Raw genomic sequence first — 6,367 nt, 5'->3', positions numbered from 1 at the left:
CCTTCCGACACTTCCTGCCTTCCTTCCGACACTTCCTTCCGACACTTCCTTCCTTCCGACACTTCCTTCCGACACTTCCTTCCTTCCGACACTTCCTTCCTTCCTTCCTTCCGACACTTCCATCCGACACTTCCTTCCTTCCTTCCTTCCGACACTTCCTTCCGACACTTCCTTCCTTCCTTCCTTCCTTCCTTCCTTCCTTCCTTCCTTCCTTCCTTCCTTCCTTCCTTCCGACACTTCCTTCCGACACTTCCTTCCGACACTTCCTTCCGACACTTCCTTCCTTCCTTCCTTCCCTACTTCCTTCCTTCCTTCCTTCCTTCCTTCCTTCCTTCCTTCCTTCCTTCCTTCCGACACTTCCTTCCTTCCGACACTTCCTTCCTTCCTTCCTGTCTTCCTTCCTTCCTTCCGACACTTCCTTCCGACACTTCCTTCCGACACTTCCTTCCTTCCTTCCGACACTTCCTTCCTTCCGACACTTCCTTCAGACACTTCCTTCCTTCCTTCCAACACTTCCTTCCTTCCTTCCTTCCTTCCTTCCTTCCTTCCTTCCTTCCGACACTTCCTTCCTTCCGACACTTCCTTCCTTCCTTCCGACACTTCCTTCCGACCCTTCCTTCCGACACTTCCTTCCTTCCTTCATTCCGACACTTCCTTCCGACACTTCCTTCCGACACTTCCTTCCTTCCGACACTTCCTTCCTTCCTTCCTTCCTTCCTTCCTTCCTTCCTTCCTTCCTTCCTTCCGACACTTCCTTCCGACACTTCTTTCCGACACTTCCTTCTTTCCTTCCGACACTTCCTTCCGACACTTCCTTCCGACACTTCCTTCCTTCCGACACTTCCCTCCGACACTTCCTTCCTTCCTTCCGACACTTCCTTCCGACACTTCCTTCCGACACTTCCGACACTTCCTTCCGACACTTCCATCCTTCCTTCCTTCCTTCCTTCCTTCCTTCCTTCCGACACTTCCTTCCGACACTTCCTTCCGACACTTCCTTCCGACACTTCCTTCCTTCCTTCCGACACTTCCTTCCGACACTTCCTTCCGACACTTCCTTCCGACACTTCCTTCCTTCCTTCCGACACTTCCCTCCGACACTTCCTTCCGACACTTCCTTCCGACACTTCCTTCCGACACTTCCTTCCGACACTTCCTTCCTTCCTTCCGACACTTCCTTCCGAAACTTCCTTCCGACACTTCCTTCCGACATTTCCTTCTTTCCTTCCGACACTTCCTTCCTTCCGACACTTCCTTCCCTTTCCTTCCTTCCTTCCTTCCTTCCTTCCTTCCTTCCTTCCTTCCTTCCTTCCTTCCTTCCGACACTTCCTTCCGACACTTCCTTCCTTCCTTCCTTCCTTCCTTCCTTCCTTCCTTCCTTCCTTCCTTCCTTCCTTCCTTCCTTCCTTCCTTCCCTCCTTCCCTACTTCCTTCCTTCCTTCCTTCCTTCCTTCCTTCCTTCCTTCCGACACTTCCTTCCGACACTTCCTTCCGACACTTCCTTCCGACACTTCCTTCCGACACTTCCTTCCTTCCTTCCTTCCTTCCTTCCTTCCGACACTTCCTTCGGACACTTACTTCCGACACTTCCTTCCGACACTTCCTTCCTTCCTTCCGACACTTCCTTCCGACACTTCCTTCCTTCCTTCCTTCCTTCCTTCCTTCCTTCTTTCCTTCCTTCCTTCCGACACTTCCTTCCGACACTTCCTTCCGACACTTCCTTCTTTCCTTCCGACACTTCCTTCCTTCCTTCCTTCCGACACTTCCTTCCCTTTCCTTCCTTCCTTCCTTCCTTCCTTCCTTCCTTCCTTCCTTCCTTCCTTCCTTCCTTCCTTCCGACACTTCCTTCCGACACTTCCTTCCGACACTTCCTTCCTTCCTTCCGACACTCCCTTTCCTTCCTTCCTTCCTTCCTTCCTTCCTTCCTTCCTTCCGACACTTCCTTCCTTCCGACACTTCCTTCCTTCCGACACTTCCTTCCGACACTTCCTTCCGACACTTCCTTCCTTCCGACACTTCCCTCCGACACTTCCTTCCTTCCTTCCTTCCTTCCTTCCTTCCGACACTTCCTTCCGACACTTCCTTCCGACACTTCCTTCCTTCCTTCCGACACTTCCTTCCGACACTTCCTTCCGACACTTCCTTCCGACACTTCCTTCTTTCCTTCCGACACTTCCTTCCTTCCTTCCGACACTTCCTTCCCTTTCCTTCCTTCCTTCCTTCCTTCCTTCCTTCCTTCCTTCCTTCCTTCCTTCCTTCCTTCCAACACTTCCTTCCGACACTTCCTTCCGACACTTCCTTCCTTCCGACACTTCCTTCCTTCCGACACTTCCTTCCGACACTTCCTTCCTTCCGACACTTCCTTCCTTCCGACACTTCCCTCCGACACTTCCTTCCTTCCTTCCGACACTTCCTTCCGACACTTCCTTCCGACACTTCCTGCCTTCCTTCCGACACTTCCTTCCGACACTTCCTTCCTTCCGACACTTCCTTCCGACACTTCCTTCCTTCCGACACTTCCTTCCTTCCTTCCTTCCGACACTTCCATCCGACACTTCCTTCCTTCCTTCCTTCCGACACTTCCTTCCGACACTTCCTTCCTTCCTTCCTTCCTTCCTTCCTTCCTTCCTTCCTTCCTTCCTTCCTTCCTTCCTTCCTTCCTTCCCTCCTTCCGACACTTCCTTCCGACACTTCCTTCCGACACTTCCTTCCTTCCTTCCGACACTTCCTTCCTTCCTTCCTTCCGACACTTCCTTCCGACACTTCCTTCTTTCCTTCCGACACTTCCTTCCTTCCTTCCGACACTCCCTTTCCTTCCTTCCTTCCTTCCTTCCTTCCTTCCTTCCTTCCTTCCTTCCTTCCTTCCTTCCGACACTTCCTTCCTTCCGACACTTCCTTCCTTCCGACACTTCCTTCCGACACTTCCTTCCGACACTTCCTTCCGACACTTCCTTCCTTCCGACACTTCCCTCCGACACTTCCTTCCTTCCTTCCGACACTTCCTTCCGACACTTCCTTCCGACACTTCCTTCCGACACTTCCTGCCTTCCTTCCGACACTTCCTTCCGACACTTCCTGCCTTCCTTCCGACACTTCCTTCCGACACTTCCTTCCTACCGACACTTTCTTCCGACACTTCCTTCCTTCCGACACTTCCTTCCTTCCTTCCTTCCTTCCTTCCTTCCTTCCGACACTTACTTCCTTCCTTCCGACACTTCCTTCCGACACTTCCTTCCGACACTTCCTTCCGACACTTACAGCCTTCCTTCCTTCCTTCCTTCCTTCCTTCCGACACTTCCTTCCGACACTTCCTTCCGACACTTCCTTCCGACACTTCCTTCCGACACTTCCTTCCTTCCTTCTGACACTTCCTTCCTTCCTTCCTTCCTTCCTTCCTTCCTTCCTTCCTTCCTTCCTTCCTTCCTTCCTTCCTTCTTTCCTTCCGACACTTCCTTCCGACACTTCCTTCCTTCCTTCCTTCCTTCCTTCCTTCCTTCCTTCCTTCCTTCCTTCCTTCCTTCCTTCCATCCGACACTTCCTTCCGACACTTCCTTCCGACACTCTCTTCCTTCCTTCCTTCCTTCCTTCCTTCCTTCCTTCCTTCCTTCCTTCCTTCCTTCCGACACTTCCTTCCGACGCTTCCTTCCGGCACTTCCTTCCTTCCTTCTTTCCGACACTTCCTTCCGACACTTCCTTCCGACACTTCCTTCCCTTTCCTTCCTTCCTTCCTTCCTTCCTTCCTTCCTTCCTTCCTTCCTTCCTTCCTTCCTTCCGACCCTTCCTTCCTTCCTGCCTTCCTTCCGACCCTTCCTTCCTTCCTTCCTTCCGACACTTCCTTCCTTCCGACACTTCCTTCCGACACTTCCTTCCGACACTTCCTTCCTTCCTTTCTTCCTTCCTTCCGACACTTCCTTCCTTCCTTCCTTCCTTCCTTCCTTCCTTCCTTCCTTCCTTCCGACACTTCCTTCCGACACTTCCTTCCGACACTTCCTTCCTTCCTTCCGACAATTCCTTCCGACACTTCCTTCCCTTTCCTTCCTTCCTTCCGACACTTCCTTCCTTTCTTCCTTCCTTCCTTCCGACAATTCCTTCCGACACTTCCTTCCGACACTTCCTTCCGACACTTCCTTCCGACACTTCCTTCCGACACTTCCTTCCTTCCTTCCGACACTTCCTTCCGACACTTCCTTCCTTCCGACACTTCCTTCCTTCCCTCCGACACTTCCTTCCTTCCTTCCTTCCTTCCTTCCTTCCTTCCTTCCTTCCTTCCGACACTTCCTTCCGACACTTCCTTCCGACACTTCCTTCCGACACTTCCTTCCTACACTTCCTTCCGACACTTCCTTCCTTCCGACACTTCCTTCCGACACTTCCTTCCGACACTTCCTTCCGACACTTCCTTCCGACACTTCCTTCCGACACTTCCTTCCGACATTTCCTTCCTTCCTTCCTTCCTTCCTTCCTTCCTTCCGACACTTCCTTCCTTCCGACACTTCCTTCCGACACTTCCTTCCGACACTTCCTTCCTTCCTTCCGACACTTCCTTCCGAAACTTCCTTCCTTCCTTCCTTCCTTCCTTCCTTCCTTCCTTCCTTCCTTCCTTCCTTCCGACACTTCCTTCCTTCCTTCCCTCCTTCCGACACTTCCTTCCGACACTTCCTTCCGACACTTCCTTCCGACACTTCCTTCCGACACTTCATTCCGACACTTCCTTCCTTCCGACACTTCCTTCCTTCCTTCCGACACTTCCTTCCGACACTTCCTTCCGACACTTCCTTCCGACACTTCCTTCCTTCCTTCCGACACTTCCTTCCGACACTTGCTTCCGACACTTCCTTCCGACACTTCCTTCTTTCCTTCCGACACTTCCTTCCTTCCTTCCTTCCGACACTTCCTTCCCTTTCCTTCCTTCCTTCCTTCCTTCCTTCCTTCCTTCCTTCCGACACTTCCTTCCGACACTTCCTTCCGACACTTCCTTCCGACACTTCCTTCCTTCCTTCCTTCCCTACTTCCTTCCTTCCTTCCTTCCTTCCTTCCTTCCTTCCTTCCTTCCTTCCGACACTTCCTTCCTTCCGACACTTCCTTCCTTCCTTCCTGTCTTCCTTCCTTCCTTCCGACACTTCCTTCCGACACTTCCTTCCGACACTTCCTTCCTTCCTTCCGACACTTCCTTCCTTCCGACACTTCCTTCAGACACTTCCTTCCTTCCTTCCAACACTTCCTTCCGACACTTCCTTCCTTCCTTCCTTCCTTCCTTCCTTCCTTCCTTCCTTCCGACACTTCCTTCCGACACTTCCTTCCGACACTTCCTTCCGACACTTCCTTCCTTCCTTCCGACACTTCCTTCCGAAACTTCCTTCCGACACTTCCTTCCGACATTTCCTTCTTTCCTTCCGACACTTCCTTCCTTCCTTCCGACACTTCCTTCCCTTTCCTTCCTTCCTTCATTCCTTCCTTCCTTCCTTCCTTCCTTCCTTCCTTCCGACACTTCCTTCCGACACTTCCTTCCTTCCTTCCTTCCTTCCTTCCTTCCTTCCTTCCTTCCTTCCCTCCTTCCCTACTTCCTTCCTTCCTTCCTTCCTTCCTTCCTTCCTTCCTTCCTTCCGACACTTCCTTCCGACACTTCCTTCCGACACTTCCTTCCGACACTTCCTTCCGACACTTCCTTCCTTCCTTCCTTCCTTCCTTCCTTCCTTCCTTCCTTCCTTCCTTCCTTCCTTCCGACACTTCCTTCGGACACTTACTTCCGACACTTCCTTCCGACACTTCCTTCCTTCCTTCCGACACTTCCTTCCTTCCTTCCTTCCTTCCTTCCGACACTTCCTTCCTTCTTTCCTTCCTTCCTTCCGACACTTCCTTCCGACACTTCCTTCCGACACTTCCTTCCGACACTTCCTTCTTTCCTTCCGACACTTCCTTCCTTCCTTCCTTCCGACACTTCCTTCCCTTTCCTTCCTTCCTTCCTTCCTTCCTTCCTTCCTTCCGACACTTCCTTCCGACACTTCCTTCCGACACTTCCTTCCGACACTTCCTTCCTTCCTTCCTTCCCTACTTCCTTCCTTCCTTCCTTCCTTCCTTCCTTCCTTCCTTCCTTCCTTCCTTCCTTCCGACACTTCCTTCCTTCCGACACTTCCTTCCTTCCTTCCTGTCTTCCTTCCTTCCTTCCGACACTTCCTTCCGACACTTCCTTCCGACACTTCCTTCCTTCCTTCCGACACTTCCTTCCTTCCGACACTTCCTTCAGACACTTCCTTCCTTCCTTCCAACACTTCCTTCCGACACTTCCTTCCGACACTTCCTTCCTTCCTTCCTTCCTTCCTTCCTTCCTTCCTTCCGACACTTTCTTCCTTCCGACACTTCCTTCCTT

This window comes from Ammospiza caudacuta, chromosome 5, assembly GCF_027887145.1.
Source record: "Ammospiza caudacuta isolate bAmmCau1 chromosome 5, bAmmCau1.pri, whole genome shotgun sequence".
Taxonomy (NCBI): Eukaryota; Metazoa; Chordata; class Aves; order Passeriformes; family Passerellidae; genus Ammospiza; species Ammospiza caudacuta.
Note: the sequence above shows the minus strand (reverse complement) of the source record.